Source organism: Salmo salar, chromosome ssa06, assembly GCF_905237065.1.
Source record: "Salmo salar chromosome ssa06, Ssal_v3.1, whole genome shotgun sequence".
NCBI classification, from domain to species: domain Eukaryota; kingdom Metazoa; phylum Chordata; class Actinopteri; order Salmoniformes; family Salmonidae; genus Salmo; species Salmo salar.
This window is the reverse complement of record NC_059447.1, coordinates 8,815,574-8,839,027: the sequence shown is the minus strand read 5'-3', so window position 1 is coordinate 8,839,027 and position 23,454 is coordinate 8,815,574. Positions and strand designations below refer to the sequence as shown.

The following is a 23,454-nucleotide window of genomic DNA, read 5'->3' as shown; positions in this document are numbered from 1 at the left end:
ATAACTAGAATGTGTAGACTTTCCCAGGTACAGTTTATGTCGTTCTGTCATCAGTCATAATGTCTCAGATGACAACCGAACTGACATCCATACTCATTAAGTACCTGGTATATTTCCAACTGGTTCTATTACCGAAATATGTTTCCTTTCCACCCACTTGTTTGATGTTCCCAGACTCTCTATGCTTAACAAAGGCTATTCAAAAGTCCTTCAGTAGGGTCAGAGAGAGAGGGGAAGGGAGAAAGGTATTTATGTGGGGGGTCATAAACCTTACCCACAGGCCAACGTCATGACACAGGGTTATTATTCCTGCTCCAGGTAGCCTAGTGGTTAGAGGGTTGGGCCAGTAACCGAAAGGTTGCTAGATCGAATCCCAGAGCTGACTAGGTAAAAATCTGTCGCTCTGCCCCTGAACAAGGCAGTTAACCCACTGTTCCTAGGCCATCATTGTAAAATAAGAATCTGTTCTTAAAAGACTTGCCTATTAAATAAAGGTAAAATAATAATAATTAAAAAAGGTAATGTTCCAGGGTTATTATTAATGTCCCAGGTTTATTATTACTGCTCCAGGGTTATTATTAATGCCCCAGGGTTATTATTACTGTATCAGGGTTATTATCACTTTTCCAGGGTTATTATTACTGTTCCAGGTTTATTATTACTGCTCCAGGGTTATTATTAATGCCCCAGGGTTATTATTACTGTATCAGGGTTATTATCACTGTTCCAGGGTTATTATTACTGTTCCAGGGTTATTATTAATGTCCAGGGGTATTATTAATGCTCCACGGTTATTATTACTGTTCCAGGGTTATTATTAAAATCCCAGGGTTATTAATACTGCTCCAGGGTTATTATTAATGTTCCAGGGTTGTTATTACTGCTCCAGGGTTACTATTACTGCTCCAGGGTTATTATTAATGTTCCAGAGTTATTATTAATGCTTCAGGGTTCTAAGGGTTGTTATGACTGCGCCAGGGTTATTATTAATGCTCCATGGTTATTATTACTGCTCCATGGTTATTATTACTGTCCCAGGGTTATTATGAATGTTTCTGGGTTATTAGGGTTATTATTACTACACCTGGGTTATTATTACTGCTCCAGGGTTATTATTACTGCTCCAGGGTTATTATCAATGCTTGGATAACTTCTGATAATATTTAGTTATGTTTTGTTCTCTATGCAGTGCGCACTGCACAGAACACCGGAAGAATTATCACTGTGAATTATCACTGTGAATTATCATTGCAAATTATCACTGCGAATTATCACTGTGAAATATCACTGTGAATTATCATTGCGAATTATCACTGCGAATTATCACTGTGAAATATCTTTGAATTATCATCGAAATATCACTGTGAATTATCATTGAATTATTACTGAATTATCATGGTGAAATATCATTGTGAATTATCACTGTGAATCATTTTAATGTTTCTTTGTGTGTCAATTATTCCCTTAAGGGATGGGTTGCCAACAATTTGACACCAAAATAACATTCATTCATTCATTCTGTTATTTTTTACACTTGTCGTCAGTAGAAGTTACTGCTCTAACACTTTCCAACCTGTGTCACAGGAGGCTGCTGAGGGGAGAACGGCTTATAATAATGTCTGGAACAGAGCAAATGGAATGGCACCAAACACCTGGAAACCATGGAAACCATGCGTTGGATACCGTTCCACTCAATCTCCTCCATTCATTAACACGAGCCTGTTCTCCCCAATTAAGGTGCAACTAACATGTGTCTGTGTGAAATTAGCCAACACCAGGGCTCTACAACCCTGTTACTGGAGAGCTACCCTCCTGTAGACTTACACTCCAACCCTGTTCCTGGAGAGCTACCCTCCTGTAAATTTTATCTCCAGCCCTGTTCCTGGAGAAAGCTACCCTGAACAAGGCAATAACCCAGTGTTCCTAGGCTGTCATTGAAAATAAGATTTTTTTCTTAACTGACTTGCCTAGTAAAAATAAAAAAAAGTTTAACCCTGTTCCTGGAGAGGTTTTCACCCTGTTCCTGGAGAGCAAGTTTTCACTCTAACCCTAGTCTAGCACACCTGATTCTAACAATTAGCTGGTTGATAAACTGAATCAGGTTAGGGTTGGAGAGCACTGTCCTACACTTATACATACAGATGTAGGATCTTAATTTGATCACCCTGTTGCAGGATTACTTTTCAAAGCAATGCAAGAAATGTAAAACCTGTATTTTATTTGTGGTTTAAAAAGGCTCCTCTAGTTTTACATTTCTAAATGGAAATTACAGACTTGATTTTCCTTAATGAAAAATGTAGGCCTATCAATCACTAAATGTCCATTAATTGTAATCCATTTAATAATTTACATTTCCTGTTGCTGCAGGATTATTTTCCCGCTGTAGCAAACTGGCTCAAATTAAGATCCTACACCAGTAGTAGGATAACATATTTTGCAACATGTTTTGTTTGGAGACTCCAAGTAAAATCGTACAGTCATTAAAACGGAATATGATGGACATACCTGTGCGCATCGTTTCTCTCTTTATCGTCTTTGGTGGCTAATAAGATAAGAGAGCGATGATACTCCAACAAGCAGCTACAGAGTCGGGACCCCTTCTGTTTGACGTCACACCGGTGCAAAACTGACACCGCGCGCACTGACTGTGTGGCTCTCCTCTCATTGCACCCAAACGCGCGCCGGTCGATTTCTCCTCCGCTCCTCCGAATCGAGTTCTGAGACTAGAAGTACATCAAAGATCCGCGTCAAACTCTGTAGTCCTTACTGTCGGTTCTAGAACACTTGACCGTTTTTTTGCATTCTCTTTCTATTTCTTTGAAAGTTGGATTAGCGCAGCTCGTTCGGCAGGATATAGTCCGCTTTCCAGCGGTTCCTCAGAAGATGACCAGTGGTGAAACTGAGAAAGGGAACAGCGAAAGGAGGTCGATGCTGCCAAAGGTAGGCTAGCCCACTAAACTACCCTACTACCGTAATTTGTAATGCTGCAGTTTGAAAATTATATCCTAATGACGATAATGGTAGTTTTACACTACGTTTTTATGGTTATGGGCTTTGTATGTTTTATTTTGAGTAGCCTCGTGCATTGCAAAAACTTCTAGATTATGTTGTAATAACATTTAGCTTCATTAAAAGTTATTTATTCTCAGATCTAAAGGTCACAGTGTTTCACTGACGACACATCTGTTTTACGCAATGCCTGGTTTATTGTGTTATATTTGCTTAATGTCGAGAGAGCGACAGAGAGACAGCGAGACACACACAGAGAGAGAGAGAGAGAGAGAGAGAGAGAGAGAGGGGGAGAGGGAGAGAGAGAGAGACACAGAGAGGGGGAGAGAGAGATGGGGAGATAGACTAGTAGTACACGGGTTCTTAGCGCTTCGATATGATTGGCATTTTTGCTGCTGACTTCTGGATCCCTTAGCTGGCAGTGGGCACTGCCCCCTTGCCTACCGCGCTGTTCTGGGGGCATGGGATTATGATGTAGCCTGGGGGTGTCCGCCTGAGAAATAGAGTGAAACTAAATTCTCAGCCTGAAGTGGTAGCCTGTACTCTGGCTAAATATTACTGCTGTAATAATTCGTGTTTTTAGGTTGAATGTATGGGAGGAGAGGCTACTTCTTGAAACAAATCTGTCTATAATAGTTTTTCAAGTTACATTTTGGTTCAACTAAGGAGGATTCTTGTGTAGGCTTTGCTCTGACATAGCATTTATAAGGGTCCTTTCTAACTATATGTAGGCAAGCATTTTCACTAAATAGGAGGAATGGAACGCATGTTTTTATGATTAAAAAGTGCTAATTATTTATTTCAAACGTAAAATATTTCATAAGAAGTTGTATAAAAAATATCTGCAATATTTATTTCAGAATTAGAAACAACAAACGATATTACCAGCTGTTTGATAATGGTTACGTTGTGTAGAGATGAATGTCATATTTCAAAATGTACCGCAAGTTTGCCTTTGATGTACAATATGTAAATACAGCATTCACACAATGGTATAAAAATAGTATTTTGAGATTTATATATATAAATATGAGTAGGGCTTTATGAGTAGGGCTGGGTGGTGAATTTACCTAATGCGTAGGCCTAACCATATTTTCCAGTTTCGCAGCACTTGTTCGTGCTACGGTGGACAATGTCTCTGTTTTGTAATTGTAACATACAGAATAGTGTTTCCTTTTCTGTTTTCACACTTTATGACAGCAGCATCTGTTCCAGATAATATGAAATATTTGTTGGCGATTATCAGCGCAATTAGCCACGCTGTTGCACGACTCTAGTCCCAGGCATGCGCTGGAGGCGAGTGAAAGCGCGAGAGTGCACGTCAAACCCTAACGGATCAGAATTTCAGAACCTTCTAGAAATCTCTGTCAATTCAAAGGCTACATAGTATATATTATTTCCATGACTCTATATATGCTTATCCATGGTTGGGGAGTAACGGATTACATGTAATCGTTTCATGTAAGGGATTGCAAAAAAACGTGTAACTGTAATCCACAAAAAGTACAAAAATATTGTAATCAGATTACAGATTATTTTGAAAAACTAGATTACTTCGAGAATTACTTTTAAATTCAGAAAGGATGTGTAAGAAAATAATCTTTGACACTTCTTTGTTTCCTCAATAACATACAAATCAACATTGTTCCAGCCAAGTGAGTCTGACCACAAGTCAGAGACCACTATGATGACACACCAAATGTGTTTGATGGATCACGGGAAAAGAGCAGGAATGGGCTTCTTTCTGTAAACTACAGTCCAAACTATGTCTTCCAATGGTGTGACTGCTGTCAGCATCCAAAGATTATTCAATTTGAATAAACGCTTGGAGGTAAGGATGAAAGCAGTTGTGTAGTCTACTGCAACACAGATATCACTTATTAATGATATCTACATAGAGCATTGATATGAATCACACTGCTGCTCTCTCATTTAGCTATTTGCGCCTTGCGGATTGTGGTTGTTGTGGATTGCTGTTCACAAATGTAAATGTATATTTGAACCCAATAATGTTTGAATTCAAGAAGTTTAAGCTGCCTATCAATCATTGTTTTCTAAACCAGCGGACAGCCAGTGAAAAATGCACTCTTGCAACAGCTGCATTGTGCGGATCCCAGCGTATGGAATAAAAGTGGGGCTTTTATTGCTTAATCTAATTCATGCTGATAAAACAATAAATCAAAAGGCCTAATGGACACATGCTCAAACTCGCAGACTGTTGATAGACTTAAAGGGGCAATCAGTAGTTGCTACATCCATTTTTGTTCATGGACATCTTCAGTATTCTAAATGCCTACTGCTTGCAAAATTGTCCTGACTTTCAAAAATGCCTGACTTGCTTCACCTTGCTTTTACATTTCAGTAGATGCTCTTATTCAGCACGATTTACAGGATGAACTAGGGTTAAGTGGCTTGCTGAAGGGAACATAAACAGATTTCTCATCTAGTCGGCTCATGGATTTGAACCAGCAACCTTTCGGTTACTGGCCCAACGCTCTTAACCACTAGGCTTCCTGCCGCCCTTTTCTGGTTAGCTTGCAAGTTTCGCCATTCAATTATTTCAGGTATACAGGAGTGCAAGTTTCACCACGGCACAGACCGTGGAGATATGTTGGCAAATGACAAGTATTAGAATATGGCAGATATTAGTGAATTATTGCATTCTATCCATGCTGGCTTTGGGCTACCAGAGACATGAAACAGATAGATGGGAAGGCATACAGTCTGTCGCCAATTCATTAATGCACCATTTGCCTAAATGTGTAATGGAAACACTTCAACCACTTCATTTTTATTTGACACTGTAGTTTTTGCGAAAAAGTTCATATTTTTTTTAGGTGTGACTTCATTACTTCCAGCTTTTTATATCGACACAAGATAGTTTTTTTAGTTTTTTATTTCACCTTTATTTAACCAGGTAGGCAAGTTGAGAACAAGTTCTCATTTACAATTGCGACCTGGCCAAGATAAAGCAAAGCAGTTCGACACATACAACAACACACATGGAGTAAAACAAACATACAGTCAATAATACAGTAGAAAAATAAGTCTATATACTATGTGAGCAAATGAGGTGAGATAAGGAAGGTAAAGGCAAAAAAGGCCATGGTGGCAAAGTAAATACAATATAGCAAGTAAAACACTGGAATGGTAGATTTGTAGTGGAAGAAAGTGCAAAGTAGAAATAGAAATAATGGGATGCAAAGGAGCAAAATAAATAAATAAATACAGTAGGGGAAGAGGTAGTTGTTTAGGCTAAATTATAGATGGGCTATGTACAGGGGCAGTGACCTGTGAGCTGCTCTGACAGCTGGTGCTTAAAGGTAATGAGGGAGATAAGTGTTTCCAGTTTCAGAGATTTTTGTAGTTTGTTCCAGTCATTGGCAGCAGAGAACTGGAAGGAGAGACGGCCAAAGGAGGAATTGGCTTTGGGGGTGACCAGAGAGATATACCTGCTGGAGCGTGTGCTACAGGTGGGTGCTGCTATGGTGACCAGTGAGCTCAGATATGGGGGGACTTTACCTAGCAGGGTCTTGTAGATGACCTGGAGCCAGTGGGTTTGGCGACGAGTATGAAGCGAGGGCCAGCCAACGAGAGCGTACAGGTCGCAGTGGTGGGTAGTATATGGGGATTTGGTGACAAAACGGATGGCACTGTGATAGACTGCATCCAGTTTATTGAGTAGGGTATTGGAGGCTATTTTGTAAATGACATCACCGAAGTCGTGGATCGGTAGGATGGCCAGTTTTACGAGGGTATGTTTGGCAGCATGAGTGAAGGATGCTTTGTTGCGAAATAGGAAGCCAATTCTAGATTTAACTTTAGATTGGAGATGTTTGATGTGAGTCTGGAAGGAGAGTTTACAGTCTAACCAGACACCTAGGTATTTGTAGTTGTCCACATATTCTAAGTCAGAACCGTCCAGAGTAGTGATGCTGGATGGGCGGGCAAGTGCGGGCAGCGATCGGTTGAAGAGCATGCATTTAGTTTTACTTGTATTTAAGAGCAGTTGGAGGCCACGGAAGGAGAGTTGTATGGCATTGAAGCTCGTCTGAAGGGTTGTTAACACAGTGTCCAAAGAAGGGCCAAAAGTATACAGAATGATATCGTCTGCGTAGAGGTGGATCAGAGACTCACCAGCAGCAAGAGCGACATCATTGATACAGAGAAAAGAGTTGGCCCAAGAATTGAACCCTGTGGCACCCCCATAGAATATGCCATAGTTACATGGAAACGCACTATAGCAGACAATTGTTGCATTTATTTTCTATGCAAACTTTCCCCCCAAAATCCCAGGACAATTTAATTTTAAAAAGCTGGTGACAATTCTTATCAGGATATTGGACCTTCTTCTTCTTCTTCTGTTTCAACTTCTTCAGATTCTTCTTCTTCAGATTCTTCTCTAGCCTCTTCTTCTCTAGCTTCTTCTTCTTCAGATTCTTCTCTAGCCTCTTCTTCTCTAGCTTCTTCTTCTTCAGCTTCTTCAGCTTCTTCTTCTTTAGCTTCTTCTTCTTTAGCTTCTTCTTCTTGTGCTTCTTCAGCTTCTTCTTCTCTAGCTTCTTCTTCTTTAGCTTCTTCTTCTTGTGCTTCTTCAGCTTCTTCTTCTCTAGCTTCTTCTTCTTTAGCTTCTTCTTCAGCTTCTGCTTCTTCAATAGGTAATATATTCATGAGCTTTATTAGGTCACCTTTTCAGGTCATTAAGGTAATGTATTCATTGAGGCTTTGTTAGGTAAACTCAGGTATTCACTGCCACCACCAAACCTATTGTGTGTGGCCTCAGAGATGTATGTTCCTGGTTTAAACAGCTCCATGACCATGATGTATACTAGTTCACTCCACGAATTAGTGATGGGGATACTGAATATTGTAATATGGTCTAATTACAAACATTACCCCCTGAACCCTACAGTATTTCAATGCATGAAAAGCAGACTGTAATGTATGTACTGTGGGCTATGCATAGAGAGTGAGCTCTATTTTAATGTCATTTAACTAATGTAAACGCCTGGAGTTTGCTAAACGGTGTTGCCACTTGGATTGGAACCGTTGCTTTGGTCAATTAGAGCTCTTTGGCCACCTCCACCAGTGATGGGTTTGGAGTTGATATGAGAATGCATGAGCAGAAAAGAACCCCATACCTACTGTCAAATATGCTGCTGGATTTGTTATGTTACGGGGCTATTTGGCTTCCACTGGTCCTGGGTCCCTTGTTAAGGTCAACGGCATCATAAAATGTATCCAGTACCAGGACATTGTAGCCAAAAACCTGGATGTCCCTGCCAGGAGGATGAAATTTGGCTGCAAGTGGATCTTCCAGCAAGACAATAACTCCAAGCAACACATATAAATCCACAAAGAAATGGTTCATTGACTACAAAATCATCATTTTGCAATAGCCATCTCAGTCGCCTGACTTGAACCCCGTTGAAAACCTGTGGTTTGAACAGAAGAGGTCAGTCCATAAAGGCCGTCAAATGATATCAAGGATCTGGAAGGATTCTGGAAGGAGGGATGGTCTAAGATCCTTCCCAACATGTTCTCTAACTCATAAAACATTTTAGAAAAAGGCTCAGTGTCGATATCCTTGCAAGACAAGGTTTTGAAAACAGGGCTGCCGATAAGTTTCACCACTATCGTTTTGAGACATGGACTGTTCTCCATGCTCCCGTCTGGCAGACGGTACCGGTGCATCAAGACTCTGGATACTGTTCCCTCTCACACCTACACTGCTGCTAAAATGAGTATTGATTAGATGTATTACTGCCACTACGCTGTTCATTAATTATTGACTCCCATTAGAATCTATTTATCCTGCTACTGGTCACTATTACTCCTGTTTACATGTATATATTAGTATCTATTTATCCTGCTACTGGTCACTATTACTCCTGTTTACATGTATATATTAGAATCTATTTATCCTGCTACTGGTCACTATTACTCCTGTTTACATGTATATATTAGTATCTATTTATCCTGCTACTGGTCACTATTACTCCTGTTTACATGTATATATTAGTATCTATTTATCCTGCTACTGGTCACTATTACTCCTGTTTACATGTATATATTAATATCTATTTATCCTGCTACTGGTCACTATTACTCCTGTTTACATGTATATATTAATATCTATTTATCCTGCTACTGGTCACTATTACTCCTGTTTACATGTATATATTAATATCTATTTATCCTGCTACTGGTCACTATTACTCCTGTTTACATGTATATATTAGTATCTATTTATCCTGCTACTGGTCACTATTACTCCTGTTTACATGTATATATTAATATCTATTTATCCTGCTACTGGTCACTATTACTCCTGTTTACATGTATATATTAATATCTATTTATCCTGCTACTGGTCACTATTACTCCTGTTTACATGTATATATTAATATCTATTTATCCTGCTACTGGTCACTATTACTCCTGTTTACATGTATATATTAATATCTATTTATCCTGCTACTGGTCACTATTACTCCTGTTTACATGTATATATTAGTATCTATTTATCCTGCTACTGGTCACTATTACTCCTGTTTACATGTATATATTAGTATCTATTTATCCTGCTACTGGTCACTATTACTCCTGTTTACATGTATATATTAATATCTATTTATCCTGCTACTGGTCACTATTACTCCTGTTTACATGTATATATTAATATCTATTTATCCTGCTACTGGTCACTATTACTCCTGTTTACATGTATATATTAATATCTATTTATCCTGCTACTGGTCACTATTACTCCTGTTTACATGTATATATTAATATCTATTTATCCTGCTACTGGTCACTATTACTCCTGTTTACATGTATATATTAGTATCTATTTATCCTGCTACTGGTCACTATTACTCCTGTTTACATGTATATATTAGTATCTATTTATCCTGCTACTGGTCACTATTACTCCTGTTTACATGTATATATTAATATCTATTTATCCTGCTACTGGTCACTATTACTCCTGTTTACATGTATATATTAATATCTATTTATCCTGCTACTGGTCACTATTACTCCTGTTTACATGTATATATTAATATCTATTTATCCTGCTACTGGTCACTATTACTCCTGTTTACATGTATATATTAATATCTATTTATCCTGCTACTGGTCACTATTACTCCTGTTTACATGTATATATTAGTATCTATTTATCCTGCTACTGGTCACTATTACTCCTGTTTACATGTATATATTAGTATCTATTTATCCTGCTACTGGTCACTATTACTCCTGTTTACATGTATATATTAGTATCTATTTATCCTGCTACTGGTCACTATTACTCCTGTTTACATGTATATATTAGTATCTATTCATCCTGCTACTGGTCACTATTACTCCTGTTTACATGTATATATTAGTATCTATTTATCCTGCTACTGGTCACTATTACTCCTGTTTACATGTATATATTAGTATCTATTTATCCTGCTACTGGTCACTATTACTCCTGTTTACATGTATATATTAATATCTATTTATCCTGCTACTGGTCACTATTACTCCTGTTTACATGTATATATTAGTATCTATTTATCCTGCTACTGGTCACTATTACTCCTGTTTACATGTATATATTAGTATCTATTTATCCGGCTACCAGTCACCTTCTCCTAATCCCTGCCTACATGTATATATCTACCTCATTACTCCAGTATCCTCGCACATTATAAATGTGGTATTGGCACTGACCCTGTATAAGGCCTCCTCTCATTTTGTATTTCTCCTGTTTTCTTTATTATTTATATATATAAAATAATAATAATAATGTTATTAGTTATACTGTTTTTATATTGATTACTGCACCGTCGGGTAGAGCTCGCAAGTTAAGCATTTCACTGTACTTGTGCATGTGACAATAAAACTTGAACTGAAAACTTGAACTGAACTTGAGAAAAAAAAATATGACTTATTAAACAAAATCTCTTTCTCTGAGCAATCGTATGAGTAGAAAATAATTAAATTACATTTTGGAGTCACTTTTATTGTAAATAAGAATAGAATACATTTCTAAACATATTATTAGATTCTACCGTGATTACGGATAGTCCTGAATGTACCATGAAACATGATGAGTGCCACAGACGCACAGAACTCATACCGGCAGGACATGTGAACCTCTCCCCATTACAACAACAGGAGAGGTTCACATGTCTTTGGGGTATGATATTTTATGCGTCTGTAACTTTCTCACTCATCATTATTCACGGTTCATTCTGTAATCTGTAATCACTGCCTGACACCATACTGTGTTCCCAATCGGATCCTTTCCCCAGTGCACTACTTTTAAATAGGGCCCACAGGGTTCTGGTAAAAAAAGTAGTGCACTGTATAGGGAACAGGATGCCATTTGGGACATGACCCTTGTGTACCCTACTGTCTTCTTCTCTCCACACTGACAGGCAGTGTCCTATAAACCTTGTTAGAGTCACAGGTCTGTAGGCATAACAGATAGTTATATTAAGTGTGTAATTATGTAGTTGTTTAAGAGTTATTATCCTATAAACCTTGTTAGAGTCACAGGTCTGTAGGCATAACAGATAGTTATATTAAGTGTGTAATTATGTAGTTGTTTAAGAGTTATTATCCTATAAACCTTGTTAGAGTCACAGGTCTGTAGGCATAACAGATAGTTATATTAAGTGTGTAATTATGTAGTTGTTTAAGCGAGAAAACAATACAATATTCCAACATCTGCTCATGTCACCTGTGTACATGCCACGAGACTAGAAACAGACAGTACTTATGTACCATAAACCCATCAGCCAATCAGATCATTTATCAAACATGTAGCATCCAATCAGATAATGTATCAAACATGAATCAACTATGAGTCCCTATGGAACTCCCAATCACGGTCGGTTGTGGAACAGCCTGGAATCAAACCAGGGTCTGTAGTGACGCCTCAAGCACTGAGATACAGTGTCTTAGACCGCTGTGCCACTGGTGTGTGTGTGTGTTGTATCTGTGAGACTATCCAGAAGATCTGAATATGAACATGCATCAGTTGACAGGGTTCTGCATTAACAACATTCTTCCTCTCATGTGGTCTCTCTCTCTCTCTCTCTCTCTCTCTCTCTCTCTCTCTCTCTCTCTCTCTCTCTCTCTCTCTCTCTCTCTCTTGTTGCTCTAAAGTACTTCTGGTTTCCTTGCAAGTCTGGCCTAGAGGTAAATAACATCTTATTAAATGATTTAATATGAAAGCATATTGATACAAAGTAGCATTCTTAGTTTGGGGTAAAGTGCAGCAGCAACTCAGACTCCTCATGAACAGCTGTGATGTACAGGTCAACCCAGACTCCTCATTAACAGCTGTGATATACAGGTCAACCCAGACTCCTCATTAACAGCTGTGATATACAGGTCAACCCAGACTCCTCATTAACAGCTGTGATGTACAGGTCAACCCAGACTCCTCATTAACAGCTGTGATGTACAGGTCAACCCAGACTCCTCATTAACAGCTGTGATGTACAGGTCAACCCAGACTCCTCATTAACAGCTGTGATATACAGGTCAACCCAGACTCCTCATTAACAGCTGTGATGTACAGGTCAACCCAGACTCCTCATTAACAGCTGTGATATACAGGTCAACCCAGACTCCTCATTAACAGCTGTGATGTACAGGTCAACCCAGACTCCTCATTAACAGCTGTGATGTACAGGTCAACCCAGACTCCTCATTAACAGCTGTGATGTACAGGTCAACCCAGACTCCTCATTAACAGCTGTGATGTACAGGTCAACCCAGACTCCTCATTAACAGCTGTGATGTACAGGTCAACCCAGACTCCTCATTAACAGCTGTGATGTACAGGTCAACCCAGACTCCTCATTAACAGCTGTGATGTACAGGTCAACCCAGACTCCTCATTAACAGCTGTGATGTACAGGTCAACACCTTCCCATTGGGCAAAAACTGGTTGAATCAAAGTTTTTTTCACATAATTTAAAACAAAAAATCCAATGTGACGACATAAGAAAATGAAACCTAAATCCAATGATATGGTGACATTTATTGCTGATTTTACATTGCGTTCAAGTCAGTTGACAACTCAACCAAATGTAAATCAAAACTAGATTTTGAGATGATGTCTGTGCCCAGTGGGTTGTGACAGGAAGTAGGGGCAAATTAAACGGCTTGAAGGCATCTGTGTTTGTGACAAACTCTCAGGTTGGTCTCTCTATAAACATGAGAGCTGTTATCTCTCTGCTGTGTTCCGATGCTGTGTCATTATAGGCCTTCGTTCTCCACAGTTATCTCTCTGCTGTGTTCCGATGCTGTGCCATTATAGGCCTTCGTTCTCCACAGTTATCTCTCTGCTGTGTTCCGATGCTGTGCCATTATAGGCCTTTGTTCTCCAGTGAAGTGTGTGTTAATATGCATGTCTGTGTGTGCATCTCTTACAAAGCAGGTTTTTATCTAGTGCAACTAACTGTCTCTGTCAGGGACGGTACAGAGTTCACAAAACAAGGCAACGTACACATGGACAAAGGTTCATCATCAACAACACTGCAATACACAGCCAGTCAGATGGGTAGTTACCAGGTTGGTGATGGTTACTACAGGACACAGCCAGTCAGATGGGTAGTTACCAGGTTGGTGATGGTTACTACAGGACACAGCCAGTCAGATGGGTAGTTACCAGGTTGCTGATGGTTACTACAGGACACAGCCAGTCAGATGGGTAGTTACCAGGTTGGTGATGGTTACTACAGGACACAGCCAGTCAGATGGGTAGTTACCAGGTTGGTGATGGTTACTACAGGACACAGCCAGTCAGATGGGTAGTTACCAGGTTGGTGATGGTTACTACAGGACACAGCCAGTCAGATGGGTAGTTACCAGGTTGGTGATGGTTACTACAGGACACAGCCAGTCAGATGGGTAGTTACCAGGTTGCTGATGGTTACTACAGGACACAGCCAGTCAGATGGGTAGTTACCAGGTTGGTGATGGTTACTACAGGACACAGCCAGTCAGATGGGTAGTTACCAGGTTGGTGATGGTTGCTACAGGACACAGCCAGTCAGATGGGTAGTTACCAGGTTGCTGATGGTTACTACAGGACACAGCCAGTCAGATGGGTAGTTACCAGGTTGGTGATGGTTACTACAGGACACAGCCAGTCAGATGGGTAGTTACCAGGTTGGTGATGGTTACTACAGGACACAGCCAGTCAGATGGGTAGTTACCAGGTTGGTGATGGTTACTACAGGACACAGCCAGTCAGATGGGTAGTTACCAGGTTGGTGATGGTTACTACAGGACACAGCCAGTCAGATGGGTAGTTACCAGGTTGGTGATGGTTACTACAGGACACAGCCAGTCAGATGGGTAGTTAACCAGGTTGGTGATGGTTACTACAGGACACAGCCAGTCAGATGGGTAGTTACCAGGTTGGTGATGGTTACTACAGGACACAGCCAGTCAGATGGGTAGTTACCAGGTTGGTGATGGTTACTACAGGACACAGCCAGTCAGATGGGTAGTTACCAGGTTGGTGATGGTTACTACAGGACACAGCCAGTCAGATGGGTAGTTACCAGGTTGGTGATGGTTACTACAGGACACAGCCAGTCAGATGGGTAGTTACCAGGTTGGTGATGGTTACTACAGGACACAGCCAGTCAGATGGGTAGTTACCAGGTTGGTGATGGTTACTACAGGACACAGCCAGTCAGATGGGTAGTTACCAGGTTGGTGATGGTTACTACAGGACACAGCCAGTCAGATGGGTAGTTACCAGGTTGGTGATGGTTACTACAGGACACAGCCAGTCAGATGGGTAGTTACCAGGTTGGTGATGGTTACTACAGGACACAGCCAGTCAGATGGGTAGTTACCAGGTTGGTGATGGTTACTACAGGACACAGCCAGTCAGATGGGTAGTTACCAGGTTGGTGATGGTTACTACAGGACACAGCCAGTCAGATGGGTAGTTACCAGGTTGGTGATGGTTACTACAGGACACAGCCAGTCAGATGGGTAGTTACCAGGTTGCTGATGGTTACTACAGGACACAGCCAGTCAGATGGGTAGTTACCAGGTTGGTGATGGTTGCTACAGGACACAGCCAGTCAGATGGGTAGTTAACCAGGTTGGTGATGGTTACTACAGGACACAGCCAGTCAGATGGGTAGTTACCAGGTTGGTGATGGTTACTACAGGACACAGCCAGTCAGATGGGTAGTTACCAGGTTGGTGATGGTTACTACAGGACACAGCCAGTCAGATGGGTAGTTACCAGGTTGGTGATGGTTACTACAGGACACAGCCAGTCAGATGGGTAGTTACCAGGTTGGTGATGGTTACTACAGGACACAGCCAGTCAGATGGGTAGTTACCAGGTTGGTGATGGTTACTACAGGACACAGCCAGTCAGATGGGTAGTTACCAGGTTGGTGATGGTTACTACAGGACACAGCCAGTCAGATGGGTAGTTACCAGGTTGGTGATGGTTACTACAGGACACAGCCAGTCAGATGGGTAGTTACCAGGTTGGTGATGGTTACTACAGGACACAGCCAGTCAGATGGGTAGTTACCAGGTTGGTGATGGTTACTACAGGACACAGCCAGTCAGATGGGTAGTTACCAGGTTGGTGATGGTTACTACAGGACACAGCCAGTCAGATGGGTAGTTACCAGGTTGGTGATGGTTACTACAGGACACAGCCAGTCAGATGGGTAGTTACCAGGTTGGTGATGGTTACTACAGGACACAGCCAGTCAGATGGGTAGTTACCAGGTTGGTGATGGTTACTACAGGACACAGCCAGTCAGATGGGTAGTTACCAGGTTGGTGATGGTTACTACAGGACACAGCCAGTCAGATGGGTAGTTACCAGGTTGGTGATGGTTACTACAGGACACAGCCAGTCAGATGGGTAGTTACCAGGTTGGTGATGGTTACTACAGGACACAGCCAGTCAGATGGGTAGTTACCAGGTTGGTGATGGTTACTACAGGACACAGCCAGTCAGATGGGTAGTTACCAGGTTGGTGATGGTTACTACAGGACACAGCCAGTCAGATGGGTAGTTACCGGGTTGGTGATGGTTACTACAGGACACAGCCAGTCAGATGGGTAGTTACCAGGTTGGTGATGGTTACTACAGGACACAGCCAGTCAGATGGGTAGTTACCAGGTTGGTGATGGTTACTACAGGACACAGCCAGTCAGATGGGTAGTTACCAGGTTGGTGATGGTTACTACAGGACACAGCCAGTCAGATGGGTAGTTACCAGGTTGGTGATGGTTACTACAGGACACAGCCAGTCAGATGGGTAGTTACCAGGTTGGTGATGGTTACTACAGGACACAGCCAGTCAGATGGGTAGTTACCAGGTTGGTGATGGTTACTACAGGACACAGCCAGTCAGATGGGTAGTTACCAGGTTGGTGATGGTTACTACAGGACACAGCCAGTCAGATGGGTAGTTACCAGGTTGGTGATGGTTACTACAGGACACAGCCAGTCAGATGGGTAGTTACCAGGTTGGTGATGGTTACTACAGGACACAGCCAGTCAGATGGGTAGTTACCAGGTTGGTGATGGTTACTACAGGACACAGCCAGTCAGATGGGTAGTTACCAGGTTGGTGATGGTTACTACAGGACACAGCCAGTCAGATGGGTAGTTACCAGGTTGGTGATGGTTACTACAGGACACAGCCAGTCAGATGGGTAGTTACCAGGTTGGTGATGGTTACTACAGGACACAGCCAGTCAGATGGGTAGTTACCAGGTTGGTGATGGTTACTACAGGACACAGCCAGTCAGATGGGTAGTTACCAGGTTGGTGATGGTTACTACAGGACACAGCCAGTCAGATGGGTAGTTACCAGGTTGGTGATGGTTACTACAGGACACAGCCAGTCAGATGGGTAGTTACCAGGTTGGTGATGGTTACTACAGGACACAGCCAGTCAGATGGGTAGTTACCAGGTTGGTGATGGTTACTACAGGACACAGCCAGTCAGATGGGTAGTTACCAGGTTGGTGATGGTTACTACAGGACACAGCCAGTCAGATGGGTAGTTACCAGGTTGGTGATGGTTACTACAGGACACAGCCAGTCAGATGGGTAGTTACCAGGTTGGTGATGGTTACTACAGGACACAGCCAGTCAGATGGGTAGTTACCAGGTTGGTGATGGTTACTACAGGACACAGCCAGTCAGATGGGTAGTTACCAGGTTGGTGATGGTTACTACAGGACACAGCCAGTCAGATGGGTAGTTACCAGGTTGGTGATGGTTACTACAGGACACAGCCAGTCAGATGGGTAGTTACCAGGTTGGTGATGGTTACTACAGGACACAGCCAGTCAGATGGGTAGTTACCAGGTTGGTGATGGTTACTACAGGACACAGCCAGTCAGATGGGTAGTTACCAGGTTGGTGATGGTTACTACAGGACACAGCCAGTCAGATGGGTAGTTACCAGGTTGGTGATGGTTACTACAGGACACAGCCAGTCAGATGGGTAGTTACCAGGTTGGTGATGGTTACTACAGGACACAGCCAGTCAGATGGGTAGTTACCAGGTTGGTGATGGTTACTACAGGACACAGCCAGTCAGATGGGTAGTTACCAGGTTGGTGATGGTTACTACAGGACACAGCCAGTCAGATGGGTAGTTACCAGGTTGGTGATGGTTACTACAGGACACAGCCAGTCAGATGGGTAGTTACCAGGTTGGTGATGGTTACTACAGGACACAGCCAGTCAGATGGGTAGTTACCAGGTTGGTGATGGTTACTACAGGACACAGCCAGTCAGATGGGTAGTTACCAGGTTGGTGATGGTTACTACAGGACACAGCCAGTCAGATGGGTAGTTACCAGGTTGGTGATGGTTACTACAGGACACAGCCAGTCAGATGGGTAGTTACCAGGTTGGTGATGGTTACTACAGGACACAGCCAGTCAGATGGGTAGTTACCAGGTTGGTGATGGTTACTACAGGACACAGCCAGTCAGATGGGTAGTTACCAGGTTGGTGATGGTTACTACAGGACACAGCCAGTCAGATGGGTAGTTACCAGGTTGGTGATGGTTACTACAGGACACAGCCAGTCAGATGGGTAGTTACCAGGTTGGTGATGGTTACTACAGGACACAGCCAGTCAGATGGGTAGTTACCAGGTTGGTGATGGTTACTACAGGACACAGCCAGTCAGATGGGTAGTTACCAGGTTGGTGATGGTTACTACAGGACACAGCCAGTCAGATGGGTAGTTACCAGGTTGGTGATGGTTACTACAGGACACAGCCAGTCAGATGGGTAGTTACCAGGTTGGTGATGGTTACTACAGGACACAGCCAGTCAGATGGGTAGTTACCAGGTTGGTGATGGTTACTACAGGACACAGCCAGTCAGATGGGTAGTTACCAGGTTGGTGATGGTTACTACAGGACACAGCCAGTCAGATGGGTAGTTACCAGGTTGGTGATGGTTACTACAGGACACAGCCAGTCAGATGGGTAGTTACCAGGTTGGTGATGGTTACTACAGGACACAGCCAGTCAGATGGGTAGTTACCAGGTTGGTGATGGTTACTACAGGACACAGCCAGTCAGATGGGTAGTTACCAGGTTGGTGATGGTTACTACAGGACACAGCCAGTCAGATGGGTAGTTACCAGGTTGGTGATGGTTACTACAGGACACAGCCAGTCAGATGGGTAGTTACCAGGTTGGTGATGGTTACTACAGGACACAGCCAGTCAGATGGGTAGTTACCAGGTTGGTGATGGTTACTACAGGACACAGCCAGTCAGATGGGTAGTTACCAGGTTGGTGATGGTTACTACAGGACACAGCCAGTCAGATGGGTAGTTACCAGGTTGGTGATGGTTACTACAGGACACAGCCAGTCAGATGGGTAGTTACCAGGTTGGTGATGGTTACTACAGGACACAGCCAGTCAGATGGGTAGTTACCAGGTTGGTGATGGTTACTACAGGACACAGCCAGTCAGATGGGTAGTTACCAGGTTGGTGATGGTTACTACAGGACACAGCCAGTCAGATGGGTAGTTACCAGGTTGGTGATGGTTACTACAGGACACAGCCAGTCAGATGGGTAGTTACCAGGTTGGTGATGGTTACTACAGGACACAGCCAGTCAGATGGGTAGTTACCAGGTTGGTGATGGTTACTACAGGACACAGCCAGTCAGATGGGTAGTTACCAGGTTGGTGATGGTTACTACAGGACACAGCCAGTCAGATGGGTAGTTACCAGGTTGGTGATGGTTACTACAGGACACAGCCAGTCAGATGGGTAGTTACCAGGTTGGTGATGGTTACTACAGGACACAGCCAGTCAGATGGGTAGTTACCAGGTTGGTGATGGTTACTACAGGACACAGCCAGTCAGATGGGTAGTTACCAGGTTGGTGATGGTTACTACAGGACACAGCCAGTCAGATGGGTAGTTACCAGGTTGGTGATGGTTACTACAGGACACAGCCAGTCAGATGGGTAGTTACCAGGTTGGTGATGGTTACTACAGGACACAGCCAGTCAGATGGGTAGTTACCAGGTTGGTGATGGTTACTACAGGACACAGCCAGTCAGATGGGTAGTTACCAGGTTGGTGATGGTTACTACAGGACACAGCCAGTCAGATGGGTAGTTACCAGGTTGGTGATGGTTACTACAGGACACAGCCAGTCAGATGGGTAGTTACCAGGTTGGTGATGGTTACTACAGGACACAGCCAGTCAGATGGGTAGTTACCAGGTTGGTGATGGTTACTACAGGACACAGCCAGTCAGATGGGTAGTTACCAGGTTGGTGATGGTTACTACAGGACACAGCCAGTCAGATGGGTAGTTACCAGGTTGGTGATGGTTACTACAGGACACAGCCAGTCAGATGGGTAGTTACCAGGTTGGTGATGGTTACTACAGGACACAGCCAGTCAGATGGGTAGTTACCAGGTTGGTGATGGTTACTACAGGACACAGCCAGTCAGATGGGTAGTTACCAGGTTGGTGATGGTTACTACAGGACACAGCCAGTCAGATGGGTAGTTACCAGGTTGGTGATGGTTACTACAGGACACAGCCAGTCAGATGGGTAGTTACCAGGTTGGTGATGGTTACTACAGGACACAGCCAGTCAGATGGGTAGTTACCAGGTTGGTGATGGTTACTACAGGACACAGCCAGTCAGATGGGTAGTTACCAGGTTGGTGATGGTTACTACAGGACACAGCCAGTCAGATGGGTAGTTACCAGGTTGGTGATGGTTACTACAGGACACAGCCAGTCAGATGGGTAGTTACCAGGTTGGTGATGGTTACTACAGGACACAGCCAGTCAGATGGGTAGTTACCAGGTTGGTGATGGTTACTACAGGACACAGCCAGTCAGATGGGTAGTTACCAGGTTGGTGATGGTTACTACAGGACACAGCCAGTCAGATGGGTAGTTACCAGGTTGGTGATGGTTACTACAGGACACAGCCAGTCAGATGGGTAGTTACCAGGTTGGTGATGGTTACTACAGGACACAGCCAGTCAGATGGGTAGTTACCAGGTTGGTGATGGTTACTACAGGACACAGCCAGTCAGATGGGTAGTTACCAGGTTGGTGATGGTTACTACAGGACACAGCCAGTCAGATGGGTAGTTACCAGGTTGGTGATGGTTACTACAGGACACAGCCAGTCAGATGGGTAGTTACCAGGTTGGTGATGGTTACTACAGGACACAGCCAGTCAGATGGGTAGTTACCAGGTTGGTGATGGTTACTACAGGACACAGCCAGTCAGATGGGTAGTTACCAGGTTGGTGATGGTTACTACAGGACACAGCCAGTCAGATGGGTAGTTACCAGGTTGGTGATGGTTACTACAGGACACAGCCAGTCAGATGGGTAGTTACCAGGTTGGTGATGGTTACTACAGGACACAGCCAGTCAGATGGGTAGTTACCAGGTTGGTGATGGTTACTACAGGACACAGCCAGTCAGATGGGTAGTTACCAGGTTGGTGATGGTTACTACAGGACACAGCCAGTCAGATGGGTAGTTACCAGGTTGGTGATGGTTACTACAGGACACAGCCAGTCAGATGGGTAGTTACCAGGTTGGTGATGGTTACTACAGGACACAGCCAGTCAGATGGGTAGTTACCAGGTTGGTGATGGTTACTACAGGACACAGCCAGTCAGATGGGTAGTTACCAGGTTGGTGATGGTTACTACAGGACACAGCCAGTCAGATGGGTAGTTACCAGGTTGGTGATGGTTACTACAGGACACAGCCAGTCAGATGGGTAGTTACCAGGTTGGTGATGGTTACTACAGGACACAGCCAGTCAGATGGGTAGTTACCAGGTTGGTGATGGTTGCTACAGGACACAGCCAGTCAGATGGGTAGTTACCAGGTTGGTGATGGTTACTACAGGACACAGCCAGTCAGATGGGTAGTTACCAGGTTGGTGATGGTTACTACAGGACACAGCCAGTCAGATGGGTAGTTACCAGGTTGGTGATGGTTACTACAGGACACAGCCAGTCAGATGGGTAGTTACCAGGTTGGTGATGGTTACTACAGGACACAGCCAGTCAGATGGGTAGTTACCAGGTTGGTGATGGTTACTACAGGACACAGCCAGTCAGATGGGTAGTTACCAGGTTGGTGATGGTTACTACAGGACACAGCCAGTCAGATGGGTAGTTACCAGGTTGGTGATGGTTACTACAGGACACAGCCAGTCAGATGGGTAGTTACCAGGTTGGTGATGGTTACTACAGGACACAGCCAGTCAGATGGGTAGTTACCAGGTTGGTGATGGTTACTACAGGACACAGCCAGTCAGATGGGTAGTTACCAGGTTGGTGATGGTTACTACAGGACACAGCCAGTCAGATGGGTAGTTACCAGGTTGGTGATGGTTACTACAGGACACAGCCAGTCAGATGGGTAGTTACCAGGTTGGTGATGGTTACTACAGGACACAGCCAGTCAGATGGGTAGTTACCAGGTTGGTGATGGTTACTACAGGACACAGCCAGTCAGATGGGTAGTTACCAGGTTGGTGATGGTTACTACAGGACACAGCCAGTCAGATGGGTAGTTACCAGGTTGGTGATGGTTACTACAGGACACAGCCAGTCAGATGGGTAGTTACCAGGTTGGTGATGGTTACTACAGGACACAGCCAGTCAGATGGGTAGTTACCAGGTTGGTGATGGTTACTACAGGACACAGCCAGTCAGATGGGTAGTTACCAGGTTGCTGATGGTTACTACAGGACACAGCCAGTCAGATGGGTAGTTACCAGGTTGGTGATGGTTACTACAGGACACAGCCAGTCAGATGGGTAGTTACCAGGTTGCTGATGGTTACTACAGGACACAGCCAGTCAGATGGGTAGTTACCAGGTTGGTGATGGTTACTACAGGACACAGCCAGTCAGATGGGTAGTTACCAGGTTGGTGATGGATCCGAAAGAAAGCTGCAGTAAGTCTACCTGTCACAAATTTAAAGCTGCAATATGTACAGTGGGGGAAAAAGTATTTGATCCCCTGCTGATTTTGTACGTTTGCCCACTGATAAAGAAAGGATCAGTCTATAATTTTAATGGTAGGTTTATTTGAACAGTGAGAGACAGAATAACAACAAATATATCCAGAAAAACGCATGTCAAAAATGTTATAAGTTGATTTGCATTTTAATGATGGAAATAAGTATTTGACCCCCTCTCAATCAGAAAGATTTCTGGCTCCCAGGTGTCTTTTATACAGGTAACGAGCTGAGATTAGGAGCACACTCTTAAAGGGAGTGCTCCTAACCGCAGCTATCTATCTATCTATCTATCTATCTATCTATCTATCTATCTATCTATCTATCTATCTATCTATCTATCTATCTATCTATCTATCTATCTATCTATCTATCTATCTATCTATCTATCTATCTATCTATCTATCTATCTATCTATCTATCTATCTATCTATCTATCTATCTATCTATCTATCTATCTATCTATCTATCTATCTATCTATCTATCTATATCTATCTATCTACTATCTATTATCTATCTATCTATCTATCTATCTATCTATCTATCTATCTATCTATCTATCTATCTAGAGTAGTAGACTGTTTCTCTCTCTTTCTATCTATGTATTTCTCTCTCTCTTTCTCTATCTCTCTCTTTATCTGGTTTCATAAGCTCCGTCTGTGTAGCAGGGTGAAGCTGAGGTGATGGCCTGATCCTCCTGGATGCCCTAAATGTAGACGTCATGATAAGTTAGTGTGTGTGTGTGTGTGTGTGCATTCATGTATGTGTGTGTGTGCATTTTGGTGTGTGTGTGTGTGTGCGCAAAGCAAAAGACAGTTGTTATATCTGAGTGTTGATTCTAATGGGGTTAACACCAGTGGGATTGA

General features: G+C 43.0%; 1 protein-coding gene across 2 annotated transcripts in view; it reads left to right on the top strand.

Moving 5' to 3' along the window:
* The first annotated feature begins 2,560 nt into the window (after nucleotides 1-2,560).
* Nucleotides 2,561-23,454, top strand: part of LOC106594483 (glucagon receptor) — a 293,979-nt gene continuing 273,085 nt past the window's right edge. Inside the window, exon 1 of one of the 2 annotated variants that reach the window (XM_045719695.1) lies at nucleotides 2,561-2,940. The gene's annotated coding sequence lies outside the window, so the exon portion shown is untranslated. The remainder of the gene's footprint in view (nucleotides 2,941-23,454) is intronic. The other variant, XM_045719694.1, reaches the window with a different exon arrangement.